The following is a 12,758-nucleotide window of genomic DNA, read 5'->3' as shown; positions in this document are numbered from 1 at the left end:
CTGGTTTAGAGGAGGAATCACCGTGCGCCTGGAGTCCAGGTCTGAGTAGGGCCCAGAGACGCCCGGGTGGAGACTCAGACCCAGGTGGCAACACTGAGAGCTTGATTTGCCTCTTACTCTATGTCTTGAGCCCCCTTTCTGGCTGGTGGCAAGAGAGGGCAATCTTAGATTAGATTTAGGGAGAGTGTTTAGATTAGATTTAGGGAGTGGGCTGCATTCCGAGGTAAACCCCCGAGGCGGCCACACGATGGCAGCCTTGCACAGACCAAAGCCCACTGGACCCGGGACTGCAGCACCACGTGGTGTCCCCAGCAGTGAACGGTCGCCTGTCTTCCTGCAGCCACCAGGGAGGCCGGCCGGGCGGGGGTTTCTGCTTGTAGCTGGAAACCGCGCTTCACGAGTGACAGACACAGCGGTGCCGACGCCCTTGTGCTGACTGGCTTCCCCACGGACCTCGGCTGCCACCCCAGCCGCGGAGTTTCACTGATGTGACAAGGCAGGCGACACAGTTGAGACTCACTCTTCAGAGGGGCTCAAATGTCTGTCTCTCTTTTCAAGGAAAACATTTTAGCTTTTAAGTCCAGAAGTTCAGACAGATTCCAGTTTCCCTAATTTCTTCATCAAACCCAAAGGCTTGCCTGTAAAAAATATACGGACGTGGGTCTACCGATTCCATAAAATGCACCTGCCTCCTTTCGCTGCCATTGCAGTGGGAGGCCTTGAGACACGTCAGCCCCGGTGCCCCCCAGGTGAGCGCTCTGGCCGCCCCAGGTGGGTGGAGGGAGGGGAACACGGGGGAGGGGGGGTCGCCACGCTCACCCACGTCCAGTGAGCTGCTGACCAGGGTGGCTGTCCTTGCTTCCGCCCTCCCTGCCTGCGCTCTGTCCTTCCCCTCGGCGTCAGGGCGCAGAGAAACCGGAGTTTGTTCCGGCTGGTTCTCTCTCGCTTTTAAAAACAGCCGCATTGAGGTTTAACCGATGTGCGATAACCTGCACGCATTTACTGTGTACAGGTGACGGACAGAGCTGGTTCGGGCGGTCGCACACACCCACGTGAGGTTAACCCATGTGATCGCACATCCGTGTGATCACACCCATGTGATCGCACGTCACCACGAAGTGAGGGTAACAGGCACGCCCGTCGTCTCCAAAAGTGTCCCGTGCTGCTTTGGATTCGTGCAAGGACGCCTAGCACCTGTCCTCTTTTTAAAATGTAAGTGTCGTAAAATAGCGCAGTGCGTCAGCTGCAGGCACTGCGTGGTCGTCAGACCTCCAGCACGCGCTCACCGTGCCCGGCTGCCGGTGAGACAGCCCCCACCCTCCCTCCCCCCCGCCCCGCCCCGCCCCGCCCCGCCCCTGGCAGCCCGGCCCTGCCCCTGCTTTTGTGAGTCCGACTGTGTTGGGTTCCTCAGCGTCGCGGATGCATACGCCATCCATCCTTCTGGCTCTGGGCCGGTTCACTCAGTGTTGCGCGGTTTGGCTCCATCCACGCCGTCGCCCAGAGCCGCCTCACAGGCCTGGGTGTCTGCGGGAGCTCCCCGTGCGCAGGACCGCCGCCGGCCGGGAGAGCGGGCCTGCTTGGTAGTCGCTCTGGTTCTGGTGCCGGTGCAGAAACTCCCCGCGCGTGCCAGTAAATCTCCAGTGTGAACCGCCCCGACACAAGTCTTTGTGCCAGTGCCGTGGAAAACCCACCAGCACGCCTGGTGCGGGGGCGACCTGAATCTAACCCCTCGGTGAGTGTGGGTGGTCGACGTCCGGAGCTCATCGAATGGCCCGGTGCTGCGCTGGGACCCAGCATCTTCGCTGTGCACAGGCCTGGGCCAGCGTCCAACTTTGTCTCCCGTGTGTGCTGGCAGGGAGCGTGCTCGGCCCTGACTCCCGCTGCCCCACGCCCCCAGCTCCTCCCTGGCTTTTCCTTGGGGGCCAACGTGGGTCAGGACTCCGAGCGGGGCCTCAGCGTCGCCTAGAGGACATGATGGAAATACAGATTCTTGGCGTCCCCCCGACCATACCCCCACCAGGCCCAGGGACCAGAAAATCTGGGGTGGCCTGGGACCCTCGTTTTCTCAGGCCCTCCAGGTGACACTGATGCCACTCAGGTCTGAGACCCTGTGCCCTGGTGGGGTCTCTTCCCAAAAGGAGAGTCTTTTTCTCTTGCTGGAGGGGGCCTTTCCAGGGCAGCTTTGCTGACGGGCAGGGAGCAGGCAGGCACCCCAGAGGCCGCTCTAGCCCGGCAGGCAGATGGCCCTGAGCCCCTCGGGGCCTGGGCCTGGCTGCAGGTGCCCTGGAGACCCAGGGTCCCGTCCCTGCGTCCCCTTTAGGCCCTCATCAGTACTCAAAATGCGTAGGTTCAAACTCTGCACGTGTTTTGACCTTTTATTTTTTCAATGATGTGGCAGCGGTGGCCCCTCGTGGTAGCTGAGGAGCTCAGGGGGCTGTGCCACTGTGCAGTGACCAAGGTCATGTGAGGACCTCGTTTTCCCAGAATGCACAGTCCTGGGTCCCAGCTCGCACCTCTGCAGCTGCCCCATGCGGCCACTAGATGGCGATGTTGCACTTTCCTGCGGGCTCCCGCCTCCCTCCTCCCTGGGTCCCACCAGAGAATACCGAGTGAAATCTCAAGATGCCATCGTGAGCCGGGGCCTGGTTCACTGCGATGGCCAGGAGACACGGTGCAGCCAGGAGGCCGAGACCAGAGGGGACACCGCCTGCAGAGTTCAGCAGGAAAGCCCTTTGGGATTTTTACGATCTCCCTCCCAATGCACTGTGGCCCCCTCACCCCCGCAAAAACCCCTACCCCCTGGGGTGGCAGACACCCCATCACAGGCCCTCACATCAGCCGGGTGGGGGACACTCACAGAAGTGGCAGCAATCGTTGCCTTCTCGGACGTGACCACGTCCCTGTTACTTTGTCTGAGTATCCGTTTCAGCCACGGCAGCTAAGGAGAAAGAAACACCACGGACTGGCCGGGGACCTGCGGGAGGAGACCCCCCTCTGCCCCCAGAAGAACAGCCTGAGCGGTGTGAGGAGGTCAGCCCCGGGAATGAACAGGCCCGTGGGCCCGTGCGGCAGGCCCAGCCGGGGCTGGGGTCTGGGCTGACTCGGGGCAGAGCCCGGGACAGCCGGAGCAGGGCCTGGGGACCTGCCAGACGCCCACTGCCGGAGTCGCTCCAGGGGGTGGAGGGGCCACGTCCAGCCGCCCCTGCCCTCCAGGTGGCCTCCTGGGAGGACAAGGCTGCAGTGGTCACAAACACACCCGCAGCGGTGACAGTAACACACTTGCAGTGCCCTGTGACTGGCACCCCACCCCACGGTGGGAGGGGGGGCGGTTGTGTCCCAGTTTACAGGGGAGGAGCCTGAGGCACAGGGAGGCTGAGCCAGGCAGGAAGGGCAGAGGCGGAGCTCACCAACGGGCTTCCAATTCCAGGGCCTCCTGGCCTGGCAGGGGCAGCCCCAGGGCCCGCTGGGGACAAAGAGGAGCCATGGGCCCTGTCCCTGGAAGAGGCTGGCGGCCCCACCTCCTCCCCCAGAGCAGCTCCGCACGACCCAGCTCCGGAAAGAGCCGTGGCTCCTCGCAGGAGGTTTCACTGGAGGGCCGCCCGCAGCGAGGCCACAGCTGTGGGGCCGGTCGGCTGCCCAGGAAGAGAAACTGGGGCGTGGGGGCGGGGCAGGGGGCACGACCCGGTGAGAATCCCCGGCCCGACAGGGCCAGTGGCCAGCTGGGTCCACAGGGACCTGAGGACACAAGATGACCTTGGGGGGACGTGAAGTGGAAGTGTGGGGAACGGCAGCACGGACGGGCCCCTGGAGCAGCCCCCCGTGGGGTCCCCTCCCAGGGAGTGGCACCCCCTCGCCTGTCTGCTCCAGCCCCGCCTCCCCTGGGGGCCGCCCGGCCCCTCCCTGGCCTCTTGCCCCAGAGGAACCAGGTCCCCAGGGGGGACGTGTCTTAACATCATGGGGGTTTGTCACGGGTGCTCATCACAGGCAGCACCCAGGAAAGGAAGGTGAGGTTTGGGTGCTAAGAGTGAAATGACCTTTCCCGGGGTTCCGATTTGGCCTTCCCCCTCCTGGGAGGGACGGCAGTGCAGGGAGTGAGCCCCCCCCTCCCCACCCCGGGCAACAGACCAGCAGCCCCACCTTCTCCTCTCGGCGCCTCGGCTTCCGCCCATGTCTCGGGGGCCCCTGGGTGGGGTGTCGGAGAAGGGATGCACGTGGGTTGGTTAGTGGCTTTTACATCTGTTTTCACACGCCGGCTGAACAGTGTGACGTTGGGACTGGGAAGCCCTCGTTCTCGCCCCTCAGGCTGGGCGGTGCGTGGCCTCGAGCTGGTGGTGTTCGTGGCCGGCGTGCGCTCCGGGGGCCCGGCCGCACGGTGAGGCACAACACAGCAGGTGGGTTCGTCGGGGCCTGAGCCCGGGGTCCGGCTCAGCCCCTGCCCAGAGTGTGGCTGCACCTGGCACCTGGCAGAGGCCGAGACGCCTCTATTTAAATAGATGAAGGCATTAAAGAGTTATCTGTTGTGGGACGTCACCCCTGAATGCCTTGGCTACAAACCCTTGCACCTCGAACTTCCCGACAGGCGGCAGCTCGGGAGCACCTGAGCTGGTGGTTCTGGCCCGGGGTCTCCTGTGGGGTGGCAGCCGGAGCCACCGTCACCTGGCGGGCTGGCTGGGCTGCGGACCCCTTCCGGGAGGGTGAGGTCCATGGCTGTCGGTGGGAGACCTGTTTCCCGCCCCGAGGGTCTGTCCGAGGGCTGCTGGGGCGTCCCCCTGACCTGGCAGTGCTCCCCCGACCCCGTGCCCCGAGCAGGCGGTCCGAGGGGAAGCAGCAGGGCCTCCCTCTCAGAGCTGGTCTGGGGTGTCCAGGGCCAGTGCTCTCCCCGCGGTGTTTGCCAGAGCCGGCCCGGGGTTCAGTCTAGGGGAGGGGGTTAGGGTCCAGCCTCGGGAGGGAGTGGCTGTGAGGGGCTGGGACGCGTTTGAACAAAGTCACCACGGCCCTCACGTGAGGGCTGCTCCATGGGCTGTCAAGGAAGTCCTTGTTCAAGGGGCCGCTGTGTGGGGTCATCCCCGAGTAGGCAGGCCAGTGGCCAGCGTGCCACTTGGTCCTGCTGGACCTTTGCTCAGGAGTCTGCAGGGACTGACCTTGCCCTAGGGCTCAGCACAGAGCACCGCCCCCCGCCGCCCCCAGCCTTCCAGGCCCCTGACCCCACCTCCCCTCAGGAACACTCCACTCAGGGCCACCTGGATGACATGCTCTTTCCGGACGCATCTGGCTTCCCCATCCTTCTGCCCCCACCGCCTCCCGCCTCCCCATCACCCCTGTGCTCCATCACCAAGCCCTGTGGACTCGACTTTCTCCATTTGTTTCAGAAACTGGCCCCCCGCCCCGACCCCAGGAAAGATGCTGGGCCTCTCACCGTGGTTCCTGCAGGGGCCTCGCCTCCCCTCTCCGTCCATTTCTGTGTCTTCCCACACCAGTGTCCAGGGGAGCAGGTGCAGCCCGACCACGTCCACTCCTGGACGAAGTCCCGCTCCCTCTCTCATGCCCGAGACCCTCTGGGACGGGCCACCTGCTTCTCCGCACTGTTCCCACTCCTGCGCCTTGTTCTAGGAAAAAGCGTCCCCTCGCTGTGCCCCGCACACAGGGCAGCCGCCCACCTGGGCACCTTGCACTCGCCCCTGTGGGGCAGGTGGGATGAGGGGCCGGGAGGAAGGAGGCATCACAGGGGCCCCTGTGCATGTGTCGCCGGAGAGTCCAGAGGCATCTTGGGGAGCGCGGAACTTTCCGCCCAGCGAGGACCAGCCGTCTGCAGGCGGCTCTGTGTGGGCCTCTGAGGATGGGCTCCCTGTGGGCTCTGAAGCCAGCTTGCTAATTAAAGTCCCTAATGATCTGGACCAGGAAAACGAGGGCCTCTCCCGAGTCCCCTGTGAGCCTGGAGGAGCTGGAGGGGGGGTGCCGCTGCTGCCAGTCACCCCAGCCCCGGCCAGCAGAGGAATGCACTGCACATTTTTGCACCCTCTCCCAAGCAAGGGAAGGAGGCCAGGTTCCGGAGCCTCTCTGCCCAGTGTGGGCAGCTCTGAGCGCGCTCAAAGTGGGGGTGCGGTGACTGCTGCAGAGGGCAGCGAGGACGCTTCTGAGCTCCCCTCCCACTTTGCTGAATGCAAACTGCAGCTTTCTTACGCCGGGACCGCCGTCCCACGCCAAGTGGCTGGGTCTCGGCCGGGCTGGCCACCTTGGACTTCCGGCCATCTGGAGGCCCCACTGTCTAGCGCTGGTTTTAGGATGGGGCCTCCCAGATGTCTCCTCCTCTTGCAGAGTGTGTTGCCCGTCGGTGCGGTTTACACCCTGTTCCCTGTGTCCCTTCCTTCCCACTCGGCACATCGGGGACCACACCACCTGGCCGCTTGCGGTCAGGTGGGCAGCCAGGGATGAGGCCGGGCCAGTGGCTCCGCATGAACCGAGTCACCCTTAGACCGGACGTTCAACTGCCAGTAGCAGCCCCTGCAGGGCTCTCTGCTGCGGCCCTGGTGACCCACACCCTGTGCGACGACAGCACTGTTCCGTCAGCCTGGGTCTCTAGGCGGGGCCCCCTCACTGCCTGGAAGGACACGCCATACAAGCCTTTCCCGTGGAGTCCCTGCCGCCAGCTGCAGCCGCGGCCCGGCCCGAGCACCCTGACCGATCTGCAGGGTGGTCCTCGGGGCGGAGTCCTGTTCCTGCCCCCTCGCCCACCCAGGGGCAGCCCCTCCAGGGCACAGTCCTCGGGGGCGTTCCCACCGACGGACGGCCTGTCGGTGGCCGGAGTCCGTTGCCCTTTTTGAGGCCGAGGGGAGCGGTGGTGGAATATTTCCGGTGGCCCGAGGTCCCAGAATGGCCTTGGCGTCCCCTGTGAGGCTGACCTCCCCCCTGGCACGTGGTCCGTACCAGTCCTAACCCCGCCCTCCTGTGCGCTGGGCCCTGAGCATCCCGGGTCTCCGTGGTCGGCACAGCCCCAGGGGTGGCCGTGTGTTACTCTCTCGTCTCAGGTGACAGAACCAAGGGCTGCAGGGTCTGAGTGGCTCACCTGGCACCTCTCTGCTGCTGGTGTCACTACTGGGACCAGCTCTGGACACAGAAGTCTGCGTTCTCTGGATGGTGTCTGCCTGCACAGTGGGCCTTTCCGGATGCCTAGAGGAGGGACCAGAGGGCCGCTGCCCTTGGGGTGGCTGTCCTTTGAGACCTTCGCTCCTCAGTGTTCTGCGTTTACTTGGATGCTGGCTTTTCATTCATTCATTCACTCATTCATTCATTCACTCTCAGACACTCACGTGAAATCATTCAGTCAGTGGGTTTTATCGAGAGTCTTTGAGGGGGCTGGAGTTTCTTGGGGCTGGGATTTACATCCGAACTGGGTGTGATTCCTACATGCAGCCTCAGGGGACTCACAGCCTTGAAGGGACAGCGATGCACACACTGACTCACTCGCCGAGTGTCGCTGCTGTGCCCGGGGGAAGCATGGGCACGTCCAGGAGGAGGCTCCCGGTCTAGCTGGGGCATTGAGCTGGGTCAGGGCAGACTTCCTGGAGGAGGTGGTATCAGGAGTGATTTTAGAGATTTTTGTCTTCTGTTTGCCTTTGAGAGTCTTACTCTGTTTGCACCCCAACCCCACATCCTGTCTCCCCAAAGCCACAGCCCAGAGGTCAGTGTCATGATCGTCGGCAGCCGTGATCCTCCTGGTTCTCTGAAATTCACAGTATCCACGGTGCCCGTATCGTGTCCTCTTCCCTCGGCAGGTGCTCGGTCCTCTTCCCATCCTCCTGTCCCCAGTTCAGAGCCATCGCTCCCTGCACCCCGTGCTGAGAAGGCTGGGGGCCTCCCCTACACGGTGCCGGTGCCGAGTCCTGGCTCCTCGGGGGCACACACTGATTTTCCCGAGGTCTGGCCTGTCACTCATTCTCAGTGGCTCGGGAGGGGGGGGGAGGTTGCAGAGCTCCGTGCAGGGACAGGGAGCAGAGCGCCGTGACGGCGCTCTCCTCGGATGGCAGGGTGACGTGGGCAGAGACGGCCTCGCGGCTCCGGGGGGAATGTAATTCTCGCACATGACGAGTGCGGACCGGGGCCGCTGTGTCCGCCGCCTGTTTTTAAAGCCCCCACAGGCCGAGTCACAGATCTGGGTCAGAGGGCCCATCGATTATGTGTCAGGGCCTGAGGTGTGGGCGATCAATAACACTAACCTACAGGAAAGGTGGCCTTGAATGCAGAAACCCCGCCGTACGCATGCACCCTGCGCGTCTCCTGGGCTGTGAGTGCTTCGCTCGGGAAAGCACAACTCTCCAGGCTGGAGCCCCAGACGCCCCCCGCCCCCCGCCCCCCCGGCTTCCGACTGTGCGCCCACAGCCGAGGCTTTGGGGACGGCCCCTGGGCATGAGCCCCAGGCAGCCTGTTCGCGGGGGCCCCCAGGCCCTAGACAGGCGCGGGGCACACCCACAGGCAGAGGGGACGGAGGGGGCATTGCAACAGGAGGGTTGAGGGGAAGGCAGAGGAGCGGTGCAGAGTGATTTTGTCAGGAAGTTTTGAGGACCATGACCTTGACCTTGGGCTAATGTTTAATCAGGCGCTCAGAGCAAAGCACTTTACAAATTCCCGTGAACCGCTGTGCTGGGCGTGGGGCCCTGTGCTGGAGGGGGCTGGCTCCTGGGGGCCTGGGGCGCTCCCCACGTGGGTGACTTTCTTCTCTCTGAAGTGGGGGGGGCCTCTAGCCAGCTTCCCGTGGTGGGGTCTGGTGCGCCTGTGGGGGGTGGGTGGGGGGCAGGAGGGGGGTTTTGGCCTGCGTTCCCTGCAGAGCAGCCGTGGCTCCTGGACTCGCAGGCCAGCGTTGGGCCCCTTCCAGCGTCCTCGGGGCTCTGGTTGTCTTAGCATCTCTCTTCCTGGGGGTGTGAGGGAGTGGGGCTGGGGGGCAGCACGGAGCCCTCCTGGCGCTGAGCTCGGTCCAGGGTGGTGGTGGTGGTGGTGGGGGGGAGGGAGCACAGGAGGACCTCCGGGGGCAGTTGTGGAGTCTCCTGACAGACAAGGGTGTCCCTCGGGCAGAATGAGGACAGCCTGCCGTGCGGGGTGGGGTGGGGGGTGGGGGGACCCATCTGCCTGCCGCCTGGCTCCTCCCCCACCCGACAGGGCCCTTCTCTGGAGAGCCCAGTCCGCCCGCCCCGGCAGGAGGAGGAGCAGGAAGACTAATTACAAAATCATCCTATGAGTCAACGCAATTAACTCCAGCTAACCCCCGAACGTGGCCTCGCGTCGCCCCTCGGTCCTGCTCCCCTGGGAAGTTCTGCTGGAAAGTGCCGGTGCTGCTGGGGAGCTGCCCCTACAGGTGGGCAGGGTGGGGAGGGGCGGGGCCGAGCGCCATGCGGGGGCCCTGGGTGCGGGCTCGGCGGTTTTGGGGGGACAGTGGGGCTGGAATTGGGGGAGCCCGCAGCTGAGCTGGGTGTGGGGGCGTGACCCTGGCTGGGAGCCCCGAGGGGGCCTTCACGTGGTCTCGGAGGGAGGGAGGGGTCTGCCGAAGCCCCTGACTTTGGACTCGGTGCCTGGTCCGGGCCGAATCGTGTCCCTCAGCAAACTCGCATGTGGGGGTCCTCGCCGCCCTGCTCCGGACCGGCCTGGGCAGGGTGGGGGGCGGCGGCAGGTCTGCCGTGGTCCCTGTGCGGCCTGGGGTGGCTCCTCCTCGTGGCCCCGGCCATCCTGTCCTCTGCTTGGCACGCGGGCTGAGAACCAAAGTGTCGCAGGTTCGATTCCCAGTCAGGGCACATGCCTGGGTTGCAGGCCACAGCCCCCAGCGACCACACATTGATGTTTCTCTCTCTCTTTCTCTTTCTCCCTCCCTTCCCTCTCTAAAAATAAATAAATAAATCTTAAGAAAAAAAAAAAAAGAAAGACACCACGCTTGCTTCCTTTTTCTTTACCCTCACGGCACCCGCCGGCATATTTTATGGGATGGAGGTGCCTCGTAGATATTGTTGAACGATTCGCTGGGAGAAGGTGGCCCAGACGCACCTTCTGGAAGCGTCCAGGAGCCCCCGATGTTCGTGTTGGCAGTCGATAGTCGTGGAGGGGACCTTGTGGCGTCCATCCCGAAAGGGCAGTCGGGAAAGGAGGCTGCCTGCATTCACTGCCCCTCGGCCCCGTCCAGGCCGCCTTCCTCGCCCCAGGGCCGTCTCTGCCTCGCTGCTTCCAGGCCCACCCCCCCGACAGCCACTGGCTCACTCCTGGCCTTCATTCCCAACAATGGCGTTTGCTTGCAGAACAACTGAACACAGCAGGGACCCGGGGGCGGGGACACTCTGACCCCCTTCACTGGGAAAAACGGGGAAATCAGGGATCTGCTTGTGGGCGTGCGGTTCCGGGGACACCGTTTCTCGGAGCCGTCACTTTGCCTGCTCACGTCTGAGCGATTCGGCGCTGGGGGGAGATGGCCTCGGAGACACAGCGGGATGTGCTCTTTGGCAAAGCCTGGCGGTGCAATTCAGATGTTAGATATTTTCGGGAGGGTCAGGCACTCCAGGCCTCCGTGTTCTGTCCTTTGAGTGGAACTCGCTAGAATAAAAAAGGAGAGGATCTGCAGCTCCAGCCTGGGAAACGTCTCCATGTGGAAGGGGTCAGAGGTCGTGGTTTGGCAGGAAACTCACCTAGCAGCTGGAGGTCGGGGGGGCTCTGAGGAAGGGAAGTGAACAGGGGCAACTGCATTGCAGAAAAGGCAGCCTGGGCGAACCCTTGTTCCTGGGAAGCAGGTGCCGCAGGCGAGGTGGACACGTGGGAGCCCCCTCACCCAAACTGGGGGTCTGTGTGCGGAACCCCGGACAAGGGGACACTGACAAAGGAGGGGTACAGGGGCCCTGATGTGCGTCCATGTGTCCTGTGCCATCGCCGGAAGTGGGCACTGCCGTCCTCCAGGTCTCAGGAAGCGAGCCCGCAGGCCCCTGGGGACGGTTCTGGCCTCGGGGGGGCTCCGGCCGTTGGCTCCGTGAGGTTTGCACCAAGAGCTGCGGCGTTTCCTCCCTGGTGCCCCTCGGCCACATGGTGGACGCCGTGGTCCCTCCCACAGAGCTCCCACGGGGCGGCTCTCCGGGGACCGTCAGCAGCGTCCTCCCACAACAGTGTGCCTGTAAACAAACACGGATGTCTCCAGCACACCGCCCAGCCCCGGTCCCTGCCTCAGTCCGCTTTCACCCGGCCGCCTCGCTGGCACAGCCCAGACCCGGGGAAGCCGCCTTCTGTGTCCACATGCCTTATCCATGAGCTGTGGCCTCCAGAGGTAACTGGAGGGACTTCTATGGACAGGGACTCTTCATTAACTCAATTAAACATGAGTAGGAATCAGTTGTAGTGTAAACGCAGTCTTAAAATAAACTATGCCGTTAGAATAAGATGGACATAATTGTCTCCTTTATTTCCCCGGCTGCACTCGTGGGATAAATCAGGGACAGACAGGTGAAGGGAAGGGAACGTGACTTCAGAACAGAAACACACACACACACACACGCACAGTCACACTCTGAAACAGGACTCGGTGGCTCTAGCTGGGTAGATACTCAATTAGAGCATTGTCCCCATGCACCAAGGTTGTGAGTTCGATCCCTGGTGAGGGCACACACAGGAATCCACCAATGAATACATCAGTAAGTGGATCAACAAATCAGTGTTTTTCTTTATCTCTCAAATTAATAATTAAAACAGGAAGTAACAAGGCTTTAAAACAATTTTTGAATGATCCTCCACTCCCCAGGACCCCTGGATTTGTGATGCCGCATACTAAGATAGTGGGTACTTCAATTACAGAGAAATGTTCTAATTTATAATCCACAGTAGGGTTAAGGATTTGGGATCAAAGAATCTTAAAGCATGAGAGAAAAATCTGCCAGGTTTTTTTTTTTGTTTTGTTTTTGTTTTTTTTTGCGGATTTCCGTAAGGGCTGTCTCTTGAAATTGCTTTTATATTCACCCAATGTCTGTGTATCACAGATACAATGTCTGTGTATCCTCGCAAAAGTTAGAAGCCCGGGGTGACTGCCGAGTTTAGGGTCCCAGCCTGGCCACTCCCCAGGGCGAGGGGGAAAGCTGTTAATGGTGAAGCCGAGACGACAGTGTCAGGTGGGGTGGTCGTCCAGAGTGGCTTCTCTGGAAGCTGTGCCCCAGTGTCACCGTCGGCTCTTCCTTTGTCTGCCTTCCCCGTCCCGCAGGTTGCTCCGGGCGCTCCCGAAATAGTCCGATGGCTCCGAAATGTGGACACGGCAGAGCCGAGGGGGCGCCTTTGGAAGATGGGCCTGGGAGACCGGAGAGACCTCTGTCCAGGGAGCACACCCTGGCCTGTCATTGTCCTCAGCTTGGCTCTCGGGGTCCCCGCTGATTAGCTCTGTGACCTAAAGTCACATCACCTCACAGGCCTCAGTTTTCCTCACCTGTAAAATGGGAGTGCTGTCGGGATTGAAGAGTATGATCAAACATTTCCCAGTATTTCATAGCATACAGTGGGCACTAAATAGTTGTACTGTCATAGAATTAGTATCCAAAGCTTTAAAACGATGCATTTGATCAGGCTTAAGACCGGCAGAAACCAGGAGCCTGCCCACCCCAAAGACCGAGCTTTGCAGAGTCCTGCAGGGTCGGGGGGAAGTTTGCTGCCGTAGCAGAGTGTTGTTGCGCTCGATCAAATGTTAACATTGTTTATTCCCGAGAAGACGCACCTCGGAGGGTGAGTCTGGGAGAGGCCTCTGCTTTCCTGGTGCCCAG

The sequence above is a fragment of the Phyllostomus hastatus genome, unplaced genomic scaffold, assembly GCF_019186645.2.
Source record: "Phyllostomus hastatus isolate PE091 unplaced genomic scaffold, TTU_PhHast_1.1 phas_scaffold_555, whole genome shotgun sequence".
NCBI classification, from domain to species: Eukaryota; Metazoa; Chordata; class Mammalia; order Chiroptera; family Phyllostomidae; genus Phyllostomus; species Phyllostomus hastatus.
Note: the sequence above shows the minus strand (reverse complement) of the source record.